The following is a 15,040-nucleotide window of genomic DNA, read 5'->3' as shown; positions in this document are numbered from 1 at the left end:
GGGGGACTATGGAATTAAAGGCAGATTATTAAAAGCAATCAAAGGCATTTATGTTGACAATTGGGCTTTAGTGAGAATTGATGGCAGAATGAGTTCTTGGTTCAGGGTACTTACAGGGGTTAGACAAGGCTGTAATCTTTCACCTTTGCTGTTTGTAGTTTACATGGATCATCTACTGAAAGGTATGAAATGGCAGGGAGGGATTCAATTAGGTGGAAATGTAGTAAGCAGTCTGGCCTATGCTGACGACTTGGTCTTAATGGCAGATTGTGCCGAAAGCCTACAGTCTAATATCGTGGAACTTGAAAATAGGTGCAATGAGTATGGTATGAAAATTAGCGTCTCGAAGACTAAATTGATGTCAGTAGGTAAGAAATTCAACAGAATTGAATGTCAGATTGGTGATGCAAAGCTAGAACAGGTCGATAATTTCAAGTATTTAGGTTGTGTGTTCTCCCAGGATGGTAATATAGTAAGTGAGGTTGAATCAAGGTGCCATAAAGCTAATGCAGTGAGCTCGCAGCTGCGATCGATTGTATTCTGTAAGAAGGAAGTCAGCTCCCAGACGAAACTATCTTTACATCGGTCTGTTTTCAGACCAACTTTGCTTTACGGGAGCGAAAGCTGGGTGGACTCAGGATATCTTATTCATAAGTTAGAAGTAACAGACATGAAAGTAGCAAGAACGATTGCTGGTACAAACAGGTGGGAACAATGGCAGGAGGGTACTCGGAATGAGGAAATAAAGGCTAATTTAGGAATGAACTCGATGGATGAAGCTGTACGCATAAACTGGCTTCGGTGGTGGGGTCATGTGAGGCGAGTGGAGGAGGATAGGTTACCTAGGAGAATAATGGACTCTGCTATGGAGGGTAAGAGAAGTAGAGGTAGACCAAGACGACGATGGTTAGACTCGGTTTCTAACGATTTAAAGATAAGAGGTATAGAACTAAATGAGGCCACAACACTAGTTGCAAATCGAGGATTGTGGCGACGTTTAATAAATTCACAGAGGCTTGCAGACTGAACGCTGAAAGGCATAACAGTCTATAATGATAATGTATGTATGTATGTTATTATTATTATTATTATTATTATTATTATTATTATTATTATTATAACAGCTAGTGTTTCAAATGATGCGGAGTTGACATTACTAATTTTATTTAAGCAGTGTCTAGACAATACTTAATGAAAGGGTAAATCATGTACTTCTTGATTTTGTGATTTAGTTACCGGAACAAATCAGAAGCCAGGCGGGAATGTAGCAGCTTTCTGCCCCACTGTAAGCCCTATTCACTCACTTATCCCTGTGGGCACCGACCGGTGACGTGTAGTCAACTTTTTTAGCGGGTCATAAGCATGAACAGAGTACAAGCATGTCCATCGAGCTTCGAGCAGGCCAGCTCTGATCTACATCATAATAGGATTGTAATCCGATTCGCTCCAAGTTTACAGGTGTGTAATGTAATCCGTCGACGAGAGATTAGTTCTTCCATTTGTAGGTGATAACAATCAGGCAGCGCTTTTTACTAGAAGAAAATAAACATGTTATCAATCAGCCGTGCATTCATATATAAATTTAGACACATTGTTTTACTGTTGTGCATGAAAAAAGTATATTTCATATTGCACCCTTTTGTCGCTCAATTAATTGGGTGCAATATATTCCAACATATTCCATCATCTAAGAAATGCCACGGACCTCTAATATCCAGTCTAGAATACAATAGAGGTTGTATCTGGTTCTTTTCCTCTACTTAAATCAGTGGCGGCTCGTGGATATCAGCAGTGGGGGGCGCGCCTTAGTTTCATAATTCCATAAATATCTCAAGTTCTTCAAACCATGTTATTAAGATACACACTTCGAACACTATACGGTGCAATGCATATGCAATTATTTTGATTATTATTATTTTTTGATTCGTTGTGCCCAGCTGTGGAGCGCGTTTGAACTTATTTTGCACAATGTTTCTTCTTCTTTTCTTCCCAATATCTCTTCATTTTTTCACTGTGTTCCTTTCTGCGTGTTTCTGTCCAGCCTGTATTTTTTCTTGTTGGTTTCTCTGCAAATTTATGTTTGTTTACTAAGCTTCTAAATTTCATTCTATCTTGAATGGTTTCGTCCTCAATACCCATTTCTTGTAGATCTTCATGAATTTCTGCTAACCAATTGTTGCGGATTTTCAGGGTTAGAGCTAGATTTAGAATTTTCTTTGTCAGCCTGTTGTTATCCATTCTGTGTAGGTGTCCGTAGAATTTTAGTCGTCTCTTTCTGATGGTATCTGTGATTTTTTCTGTGAATTGAAAAATTTCGTGTGGTTTCTTTTTCATCCAAATTCCATTTTCGAACTTTGGTCCTAGGATTTTTCTGAGAATTTTCCTCTCTTGTTTCTCAATGCTTTTCATTTGTGACCTGCCGCCAATGATCAGTGTTTCAGATGCATAAAGTGCCTCTGGTTTGATGACTGTATTGTAGTGTCGTAATTTTGCATTTTTTGATATACATCTTTTGTTGTATCTGTTCCATGTGATTTTGTAAGCCCTTTGCAGTTTAGCAGTTCTTTCTTTGTTAGCTTCCTGATTTAACCCTGCTGGCTGAATAATTTCACCTAGATATTTGAATTTGTCTACTTGGGAAATTATTCCACAGTTGGTGATTAATGGTTGATTGTCGAATCTTGACTTAGTTCCTTCCATAAACTGCGTCTTTTCAAATGAAATTTGAAGTCCGGTTTTTGCGGCTATTTCATTCAATTTTTCTATGGATTGGATTGCTTCTTGTCTGTTGTTCGAAAGTATCGCAAGGTCATCTGCGAAAGCTAAGCAGTCAAGGTGAATTTTGTCTTTAAGAAGTCTGCCAATGTTTATACCTTTAGTTTCTTTTCTCCATTCACGAATCACTTTTTCCAAAACTAAATTGAATAGTAGTGGGGATAGTCCATCTCCCTGTCGGACGCCAGTTCTGATTTCGAACGGTTCAGAAATTTCTCCCAAGAACTTAACTTTTGATGTTGTGTTGGTCAGAGTTTGTTTAATCAATTCCCTCGTTTTCCTGTCGACTTGAAATTCCTCTAGTATGTTGAACAGGGTCTGCCGATCTATGGAATCATACGCTTTTTTGAAGTCAACAAAGGTGATTACTGTTTGTTTGGTTTTGCGAATCTGTAGTATGGTTTTTAGGTTTAAGATTTGTTCTGCGCAGGATCTCCCTTTTCGGAATCCAGCCTGATAATCTCCGATCAGGTGGTCTGTTTGTTTCTCTAATCTATTAAGTAGAGCTTTAGAGAAGATTTTATATACGAGTGAGAGGAGAGAAATTCCTCTGTAGTTGTTAATATCTGATTTGTCTCCTTTCTTGTGAAGTGGGTGAATCAATGCACATTTCCAATCCTCCGGAATTTCTTCAGAAAACCAAATGTCCTGTAAGATTTTTTGAATACTCTGGGCCAGTTTGTCACCACCAATTTTCAACATTTCAGCGATTATTCCATCTTCTCCTGGTGCTTTGTTGTCTTTTAAATCTCTGATTATTTGTTTGACTTCTTGTAATGTGGGGGGTTCTGAATCTGGATTAGGTGTTGGTTTTTCATAGGTGAATTGTTCCTTTGGAGATTCACAGTTTAAAAGGTCCATGAGGTCTTGAGGCAACCTCTGAGGCTCAATACCTTAGTTGTAACTATGAGATTGACAAAGATCAATCTCCCCATTATCTTCAACTTACTAGCATGATGGCAACGTCAGTTAATTTTGATTATTATTATTATTATTATTATTATTATTATTATTATTATTGTTATTATTATTATTATTATTATTATTATTATTAAGCGTGAATGGTCCCTTTCGGAACACACGAAGCTTTATTTATGATTTCATTTGCGGAGGATCCAGGATGCTTTCATCTGTTGACTAAAGATCTTCTTCCTTTCTTCCGTCCACTTGGTACCTGCTCTTTTTGGTACTTCATTCTCTGGAGTGACTTCCCACTTGCCAATTTTCTTTCTATATGTATTTCGATTCAAAATGTCTTCGGGTTGAATTTGTGCGTTCGTCATGTCCGCTTTTATTTGTATTATTATTATTATTATTATTATTATTATTATTATTATTATTATTATTATTATTATTATTATTATTATTATTATTAACATTTGCCTGTTCTTGTCCATGATCGAATTATGTTTACGAATAGTTTCGCTGTAGTGATCACTCAAACAAGACTTTACCAAGCATTTCAGAGTCCATGGTACTATTGATATCCCCGTGGTGATCCATTTATCTCCTTTCCTAGAACGGGAGAATAGCAGGCAAGGAATGCTGTAAAAGGTTTCTGAGATATCACTTCCACATATCCGCGTGTTCTTGTTATATACATCAGGAGAATTAATTTGTCTTTGAAAAGCCCTATTTTCATTTTCCTTGGTCTCCGGTTTTTTCAACGAGAAGTCTGGTGTCGGCTTACCACACTCCTTCAGTTCGACTTTCTTTTCGATAGAAAGAGGAGAAAACGTTAGTTCTTTAATATGTTCGACGGTAATCATACTGTACGAAGTGCAAACGTAACACTACGCCTACATATAAATCACAACCTTTCTCCTAATTTCACCTCGTCACAGTTACCTCACGAGATCATTCATCAACACACAGCTAAACATCGCGCTCTCCAGCGAGTATCGCCAACATGAGTCAAGTGCGAGGAGACAGTAGTTACAGTCGTAACTCGTTTCGTTAGTTAATAATCCTAAAAATTACAAGACTATTTTAAATATATACCGGCACATTTAACTCAGGTAAGTGCTGTACCGTACCCAGGGGAAAATACCCTCTAGGACGATGCCTCCATTCCTCTATGAACATCCGACTAACTCAGGGTTGGGCAGAGTATGGGTTGGTTGTCGATTGGGTCAGGATAAAAGTCGAAGTTCTACGCTATAATAGCAATCAATGACAGGAAATGGAGGTATAACACGAATGAGAAACAATCATAGGGGGTAAGATGGATTTATTAACAAATATCCCCGATCAAATCACACGAAAATAATTGAATCAAGAAAAAATGAAAATTTTGTAAAAGAAAAATAAACTCAAAGTGTAAAAAAAATTCGAAATTAGAAACGTTAATGGAATAATTGTACAAATTTGACATTAAAAGAAAAACAAGTTCAACAAAGAACATTAATATAAATCAAGATTGAGTTTCTTCTAATAGTCCAATGTTTATGTTATATGGCAACAAGTGTACGCAAACACTGCCACATGGTATTTCGATATGGAGTTTCACACTATCGCATCCCAACGATACGGTATCAAAATTAAGTTACTCCCGAGAGTCATCAAACTATTTCCGTAAAATCAAAGTTACATCATATGAAAAATTACGACGGACAGAAAAATAATTAAGACGCACCGGACGCTATGTAAGTAATGCAAAATACTAGGGGCAAATCCTACACTATAATTACAATAATTCAAATAATCAAACTAAACATATATATACATCGGATATCGAGTAAAGTCTTAAATGCTACACTGCTTCTAATGTGAATCCCGGTTCACTACAAAAGATCTAGACAGAACTAGATAAACCAACGATACATCAGCACTCGGGATGTTCCCTTTAAAAACAACGAGACAAGGTATGCAATCACAAAATAATAAGGTAAAACCATCCTGTAAGAGAAAAACATATAAATAATCCTTGATGTCATGAAGAAAGCAATGGGCAACATTGCCTCCTTCTGCTGCGTTTGAGCGCTCAACAGCGCGGTCATCCGTCATGTACTTCCGGGTAGATTACGAGCTGTAAAGAAATATTGTACTCCACTACGCTAAAGATTGGATTTTGTCTCCCGTGGCCGCCGCAAGGAAATACTGTCTCAGGCCATCAGGCAAACAGAATCCAACATAACTTCAAAGATCTTAATTTAACAACGACGTTCTGCAGCTCCTTCTGGCAGCTTCTGTAAAACCATGCATCATGCAAAATAGCTATACCTGTCTCTCTGAATAACCGAAATAAAATGAATTGATACGTGTTTGACGTAATATAAAAATGAACCTGTCGATCTAGCCCTTCTAGCATATATTTAAGGAAAACTCGGAATATCCTACTCTAAGTACTATATTTACAACAATAACTGATCCTATCAATCCCTCATTTTCCCAAACATCTAATCATAAAGCAAAATGAAAATAAAATAAACATGCATTAATCTCGTATCCGAATCTACCATAGTAACCAAATTAAACAAATGCATGCCGTCAGGCTTACTTTAAATGAAAATAAAAATTCTATCTACACTGCCCTAGTACCTTAACATAACTTACATATCATGCCATATATAATACGTGCGTCTTACTTTAGATGACTCTCGGGGAACAAGGATAGCAGCTTACATCCCCACTAATTTTGGGATCTACACCATGTTGATCACAGCATTAACATGTGGGAATGCACTTCCTTCCTCTGCAAGCGTATCCATCATCTTGCTGGAAAACAATTCACTGGAACACAGAAGACTATAGTTGATAATCTCTTCGATGCTTAATGCTGCGAGCCGAAATACCCTTTCTTTTACCAGATCAGCTAACACACTGATTCACATATATTTAACACACTTCACTTAAAGGGTAAAATTACAGTTTTAAAAGCAGCCCACGGTTCGGTACGGAAGTTCCACGCGAATACGTGCCCGTCGCGAAATAGTGAAACACTAACACGTTTCCACAACACTTGTTACTCAGCGGTCACTACACCGTCTTTATCGATTAAAAGTAAACTCTGTCAAAGCACAGTAAATATTACAACTGCACAATTTGAAGCATCAATGAGAACCAGTTACTATTTCTGGAATAACGCCACGTTAATTACAATCACCAGTCACAGAGTTGGTACATCCACACTGTTCAAACTTTTACTACAGAGTGCCGAGTTAGTACATCCGTACTGCTCAAATTTCAACTACAGAGTGACGCTCTCCAGAGCTTGGGTCACTGAGGAGGCTTCGGTGACGCCAATAATGTTGGGGTTCCCAGGTATCTGAACCAACCACCAATCAGAGAGTTCGTCATGTATGATGATACCATACTTATTGTGATATATTTATAAAACACAGCTCAAACACTAGCAAATCTCTTCCACCAATTTCTATAATATATTTCCAAATATATCTAACTTCAGAAACTGTGGAAAACCGATTGTCTACAGAAACTGACTTTATCCACAGAGCATGTTGGTCATCCTGGAATTAAGATATGGCGCGGTGTAGCCTCCATGTTTGCCAAGTCCTTAAGTTCCCATTGGCTGAAATATCTTGCTTGGTCAGCATGTAATACACGTGTCGATCCTTGCCAGCGCGTGGGTACGCTTTACTTTCTCACGGTCATACGGAAATATGAAGCAACATCCAGCGACTTACAGTCTTGCTCAACATCCGGTATTAACTATCTTGGTATACGATGCTTTAACATATTAGGCTGTAACTTTTTATGAATAAAATTCACATATTTGGTCAAATAATATTCCAATTATTATTATGGGCCGGTCGGATACGGCTCAGTGCCTCAGTAAAATAGTTCCTAGTCTTAGGAGAGAAATGGCACAAACTGACCCCTGTTAAATAGCAATCAAATCAGCAATGTTTCGGGTAGGTTGGCTACAACGATAGGCCGCGGTAGAAACGCGCCGGAATCTCCGTTAGAACAGCACATCTCTACTGTGCCTCTGATTGGCTCCCTCAAGGCCAGTCGAGCGAGTCTCGGAGTATTTGGTCCGCTATGAGAGAGCGCCCTCCTGCGTAGAGCCAGTAGCGCATCGGGCCGCAGTACAGTACAACTCGCGCCCTTGATAATAATAGTAAAATATTTCCCTTGTTAACATTTAAGATTAAAATTCCCTAATTTAATGGAACCCCGTGGGGGGCGGCGCGCCTTAGCGCCTCCCAAACGAGCCGCCACTGACTTAAATGAACATGAGGATCATGTAGACGCACTTGCTGACAGCTGGCGTTCACTACACATTCTCAGGTCGCCTATACGGCTTCAGCTCGAAGGCCTGCACCGGACCACTTCGGAGGCCACATGCCATTATTACTACTACACATTTCCTGCTGTACTCACTATGAACTCGGGCTCTTATTAATAGGGCTCAGATTTCTATGACCTAGCTAAAAGAATCTGGAAATATGCATGCTCTTACTTCCTAAATATACTAAAATATGACATAATAATTAGGAAACATGACGCGAAAAAACTGACCACATTCTTAACGATCTGTTTGCAACGTATAGCTCAAGAAAAACCCTTATAACCTTCTAACTTCATCCAACTACACAACACAATATTTTCAAGTAGAGGAAAACAAAATAAAAATAAAAATAAATAATAATATTAATAATTATATTATATTATATTATATTATATTATATTATATTATATTATATTATATTATATTATATTATATTATATTATATTATATTATTAGCCGGCCCCGCGGTGTAGGGGTAGCGTGCCTGCCTCTTACCCGGGGGCCTCGGGTTCGATTCCCGGCCAGGTCAGGGATTTTCACCTGCATCTGAGGGCTGATTCGAGGTCACTCAGCTTACGTGATTACAACTGAGGAGCTATCTGATGGTCAGATAGCGGCCCCGGTCTAGAAAGCCAAGAATAACGGCCGAGAGGATCCTTCGTGCTGACCACACGATACCTCGTAATCCATAGGTCTTCGGGCTGAGCAGCGGTCGCTTGGTAGGCCAAGGCCCTTCAAGGGCTGTAGTGCTATGGGGTTTGGTTTTGGATTATTATTATTATTATTATTATTATTATTGTTATTATTATTATTATTATTATTATTATTATTATTATTATTATTATTATTATTATTATTATTATTATTATTATTATTATTATTATAACAGCTAGTGCGTCAAATGATGTGGAGTTGACATTGCAAATTTCATTGAAACAGAGGTCTAAGCGAGACCTTCTTCAGTTTATCCCAAGTTATTTCTAGGGCCATTGGAGCCATCCAGGCTCATTTTGGTTTTGGCTTGAGGTATAATGCCGGATGCCTTTCCTGACGCCACGTAATGTATTATAAGAAAATCTCAACCAAGGATCAACCGGGATTCGAATCTTCGCTGTATATAAATAGTAAACTATAATAAAGGCATATAGCCTCCGGGAGGCGCGGTGCAGATCTTTCCAATTGACGTCATAGGCGACTCGTGTGTCTGTGAGGATGGGCCCCTACCAATAATAAAAGTAAAGTAAACTCGTGTCCTCATCCCAAGGTGTTGCCGTTTGCTTCAGGCACACCCCCAATGGAGGTATCATTTAATGACATAGCAGCCCTCCTACCATTCTTAAATCTCTGGCAGAATCGGGAGTCGAACTTGGGCCTCCTAGGACGGCAGCTAATAATGCTAACCGTTACGCTACGGAGGTGGACCACCAACCACCATTTCTAAAGACAGCACACACACACATCCTGTCACCGAGCCAGAGGAATTATTGAAACCTCCCACAGAAATTCGCTATCTAAGATACAGCAACTCTGATACGGGAAACACAAATAGGAGAAAACTCTATGCTGATCGCCAATCATCTGCGAGGAGACGGCACCAGAAGAGAAGAAGAAGAAGGATGTAACCACTGAACAGATTAACAATTAAATATGTGAGTGGTGAATATTTATAATAATCTTACTGGCGAGAGAAAGGGAGTAAGGAAACAGAGGCCTCATATTGGCGAACTCATAATTACTTTAATTCTATTCCTGTGCCTCTCCTTTTATTTAGTTTGGTTTCCTTTTATGTTCTTCGTACAAGTTGCAGAAAGTCGTATAAGTTATCTCCTTTCCACTTCTTCTTGAACTAGAATTATCTAACCATCATACGCAGAAGGAAATTTGAGTGAAACGAAATATCTAGTTAACATTATGGATAATTTGACTTCCCTACTCATACTATTTTTGTGAGAATAATGCGAGACTTCAAAAGATCTGATGCCAAATTAAAAATGGTTTACTTTTATATTTTACAAGCCGATTTACGGCTCCCCGACACAGATAGGTCTTATAGCGACGTTAGGACAGGAAAGGGCTAGGAGTGGAAAGGAAGCGGGCGTGGCCTTAATTAAAATACAACCCTAGCATTTTCCTGGTGTGAAAATGGGAAAACTATCTCCAGGGCTGCCAACAGTGGGTTCGAACTCACTTCCTCCCGAATACAGGATACTGACCGCACTTCAGATATCGAGCTCGGTAAAATTTATTCGTAAAGTAACTGGAATGCCACAATCGTCATGACATAAAAAGAGAGAAGTACTCTCGATGATTTATATACCCTGATCGATCGATATGTGTGTCATTAGTTATGTATCATACCTCTATATGGATGTTCAGTTTGTTTAAGATGCATCCCAGCATGTCGTTTATGCGTTATGTTATGCCGTATCGAGCTTGAAGGTACCTTTACTTACAAAAATTATAAATAGCCGTATTGCCGACTTTGTTGACTAATACTCCGTTATAGTCCTTTGTCCCGTTCGCAGTTGTGAGTAAGCCGTTTACTTTCTTTTTATTTTTTATTTTTTGCTAGGGGCTTTACGTCGCACCAACACAGATAGGTCTTATGGCGACGATGGGATAGGAAAGGCCTAGGAGTTGGAAGGAAGCGGCCGTGGTACAGCCCCAGCATTTGCCTGGTGTGAAAATGGGAAACCACGGAAAACCATCTTCAGGGCTGCCGATAGTGGGATAAGCCGTATCGAACTCATACACCCAACACGCAGTGCCGTCCCAGTGCGATGTATACGTGCCAAATTTCGTATAAAGATGACGGTGCACCGTCACAACAACCACTGTTCATGCGATTTCCATCACAGGAAATGCTTTCTCCTGCTTTCGAAGTCACCATATTATAAATAACGTGTTACTAGCGGTAATGGTAATGGTGCCAGTAACTCTGAGGTCGTATGGCGACCCTAGAATACGAAAGGGCTGGGAATGGGAAGATAGAGGTTGTGGCCTTCAATTAGGTATAGCACCAGCATTTGTAAAGTGTTAAAATAGGAAACCACGGAGAAATCATCTTCAGAGCTGCCGACGGTCGGATTCGAACTCACCATCTCCTAAATTCAAGCTCACATTTACGTGACCCGAACCTCACGGCCAACTCGCTCGATGTTTTAAGAATATGTTATTCAACATTTAGGGCATACCTAATTTTATCTTCATGTAACATTTTAACTTGGTTTCGGAAGAATGAATATTGTGATTTTCAAAGCTAATCCCTTCTAAACCCATTAGGAGAGAAATATTTTGACGTACATGATATTTGATGCCTTGTAACTTTCAGTGATCTGTCTCAGTCTCATCCTTGGCTTTGACAAGATGAAAGTGACCGAGGTATGAGTGATGCTAGTAATGCCATTCCTTCTGCAGCCAGTCCCTGCTATGAATGGTGTGAAAATGTTGCTCATAGGGTCGGTTGGTGCATGCATTTCAGTGGGCTTGGCAGACTGATATGTAATAGCAACTTCTGGCTCGGTGAGGAAAGCAACGGGAAACTACCTCACTCCTCATTTCCCTAGTACGCCTCTTCAGTGATGCCTAGGCCATCTATGACAGCTGATGGCGGAGCTGTTGAGGATCCAACCAGCCTTAGGGCTGAAGACTGAACATACATACAGGACATAACAACCTTCTTGTAAAATTACAACGCCGTACATCAAGCGTTTCTGAAGGGATGAAGAGTTTCGTTTCCCGTATTAACCCCATTTAATCCGTTAGGGGCGGAATTAAAACATTAGAATTCAGAATATATATCGCCATTTAGAATTTTGTCTTCATACGTTAAAAGGTTTTGGTTGAATGCATGTTTTAATTTCGGATCTTAACCCAATGGGTGGTTTATTGTTTTCAAACCCTCTGTTATTTAAAACATAGGATATCATTTGAAAATTTAAGTCAAACGGTTTAAGATAAATTAATATTTTCGTCATCTGGCCTCTCCCTCCGGTTTTGAAGACTAATTTAAAATCTCATGCAGAATTGTTTGTGTATAGAGGACAGCACCAATTACTCCGATAATAATCGAGATGAAACCTCCTGTAATCTATAATATATTTATTAAGTTAGTGGACTGCCTCAGGGAGCTGAAAGATGTGACTGGGTCCTAGGGCTTGGAGATAAGTGAGGCTAAATCTAAATATATGGTAACGGAGAGAAATCGAAGGAACACTGAAAAACTCCAAGTGGATGGTTACACCTTTGAAGCAGTAGATAGCTTCACATATCTTGGCTCAGTAATAACGTCAGAAAATAAAGTTGAAACAGATATTGTAAATCGAATTAAGGCTGCCAACAGATCCTACAGGGCACTGTATCCCCTTCTGAGAAGTAAAACAAACTTAAGCAAGAAATTAAAACTGACTCTCTACAAAACAATAATAAAACCAGTGCTTATGTATGGGAGTGAGGCATGGGTATTGACTGAGGCCACAGAGAGGAGATTAAATGTGTGGGAAAGGAAAGTATTGAGGAAGATATTTGGACCGGTAAAGGAGGGAGATTTATGGAGAATGAGAACAAATGAAGAAATAAGATTATTTGATAAGGAGCCGGACTTGATAACATCAGTCAAAATGAGACGAATTGGATGGCTGTGGCATGTACAACGGATGGAGGATGGAAGACTTCCAAGGAAAGCACTGACAGGACACCCTGGGGGCAGGTGAAGGAGAGGTCGGCCCAGGATGAGATGGCTGGAGGATGTGAAGACTGATCTGAGGAGCGTTGGAGTCAGGAGGTGGCGTAGGCGTGCTGAAGCCCGGGACGACTGGTCAAGGAGGCCAAGGTCCTTAAAGGACCGTAGAGCCATGGAGTAAGTTAGTAAGTATTAAGCTGGTGGTCATTTGATTAGTAATTTGAGAGGTTTACATTTTTAAAATTACAGACATTCGACGTGTCTAATGGAAACAAGAAAGGTCCACATATTCAGTACCATAAAATGTGATAAAATAATTTATAACACTTTATTATTCTTAGGGCCGGTTTCGATGCTGGTATGCATCATCATCAGCCATAAAATAAGAAAACCTACAATGACATACAATAATAAAATGTTATAAAATATTTTATAACATTGTATGGTATTGAATAGGTGTACCTTTCTTGTTTCCATTGGATTCCCGGTTCAATACGGAATTAACATGAAGTTTTAAAACTTGAATGACATTCGATGTGGGCAAGAATACGTAGGTGCCATTCATGGTATAGAATACCAGTATTAGTTTAATCAGGTCTTGCCAACCTCGGATGTTAGACAGTGTCAGAATGAATAGCTTTGTCTTCAGGCCTCACCCAGTCAAACCCTCTTAGCGCAGTATCGTTTTAAAAACCACTTCTAATTTAAACTCTAAGACATGTAGGAACAACCATAATGAGAAATTTCAACCTCGTATGTCAAACGGTTTCAGAGAAATTAATACTTTTGGTTTCCGGCATTAAACCACCCCCTTAAGGGCTGAAATATTTTTTCTAAGTTGCTTTATTTCTTATGTAAACGAAAAAACTTTGTGTGAAATGTTAACTTTGAACGGTTTCAGAGGAATGAAGATTTTTGTTTTTCAGTGGTTTGCCCCTGTTTCATCCACTTAGGGGTGGAAATTTTGGGAAGAGTTTCTTACTAAAACACCTGGGGTGTAGTGGAAACGGTATCCCCAATATTTCATTTCATAAGGTACAGTAGTTTTGCCTGGGCGTTGATTGACAATCAGTCAGGACATTGCTGTTTAAAAGTATACCCTAGCTGTATTAATCGGCACTTCCCGAGTACTTTGTTGAATACTTTTAGGATTTGTATCACCTGTTAGTTGTGAGTGATCCGAATTTTCGTAATTTATTTATTTTGACGTTGATGGAGTTTTTACGAAATATTTTATAGTTTAAGAGTTATCGTTATGTGTTTAATTTCAATTTTTACATATAACTTAGATTATTTTGTTTCACGTTATTTTAACATCGGCAGTCCGGATAGTTGGAGAAGCAGTAGATACTTTCAAATAAATAATAAAAAGAAGTTATTCCAAGATTCCAACTGTCACTGGGACCGTCGTCAATCAGCCTAGTGACCCCAAAAACTGTGAATTCAACACTAATCCCGGTCAGTTTAGACGTTTTCTTCTGTACCATATCCCATCCCCATACAAATGTTGGCTGAACTTGTACTTTAACGGCATCCAGAGTGTCTCAATTCATCACAGCGACTGCGAAAACTATGGATTTGTCACTTATATAAGTCGTTTTCCACTATTTTCACATGGCACTCCCTACCCTAGGCTTACTAGGGTTGTCTAACCCCACAGTGTTTTTCCAGATAGTAAAAAATGATTTGTGTTCCAAGTTTGGCCGTGTGCTATTCTGGAACATGCACACATATATCCATAATCTCGGTAATTTTGGACAATTTTTTGTTCACACCTTCTCACGCCCATGCCGATGTGGAGTGAAATTCGAATTAATCGGCATTCGGAGTGTCATTATTCATCTCAGCCTCCCCGTAAAGTATGTATTAAACGCTAACATTAGTTTTCGATATTTTAAAATATGTTACCCTTCCTCACTCAAAGCCTAAGTGTGCGAGGCGCGTCATACCGCCACAGTATATTTTTCCAGATATAGTGAGCCATAGGTGTACCAAATCTGGCTGACAGCTATGCTGGAATATACACATATACATCCATAATCTCGGTCATTTTGGTCAGTTTATTTTCCACTCCTTCTCAGTCCCATACTGATAGAGGCTGAATTTGAACTAAACGGCATCCAGAATGTCACTATTCATCCCAGCGACTCCGAAAACTTATTGGTCGTTTACAATTATTTGTTTTTGCCACTCGTCCCCTAGTTGAGCCAGGAGTGTCTTATCCCTACAGTATATTTTCCAGATAATAAGTCACATCTGTATCAAGCTTGGTTGAGAAGTATCCTGGAACATAGTGACATGTAAACTTATCCATAACCTTGGCCATTTTG

The sequence above is a fragment of the Anabrus simplex genome, chromosome 1 (assembly GCF_040414725.1).
Source record: "Anabrus simplex isolate iqAnaSimp1 chromosome 1, ASM4041472v1, whole genome shotgun sequence".
Lineage (NCBI taxonomy): Eukaryota > Metazoa > Arthropoda > Insecta > Orthoptera > Tettigoniidae > Anabrus > Anabrus simplex.
This window is presented reverse-complemented; position numbering follows the sequence as displayed.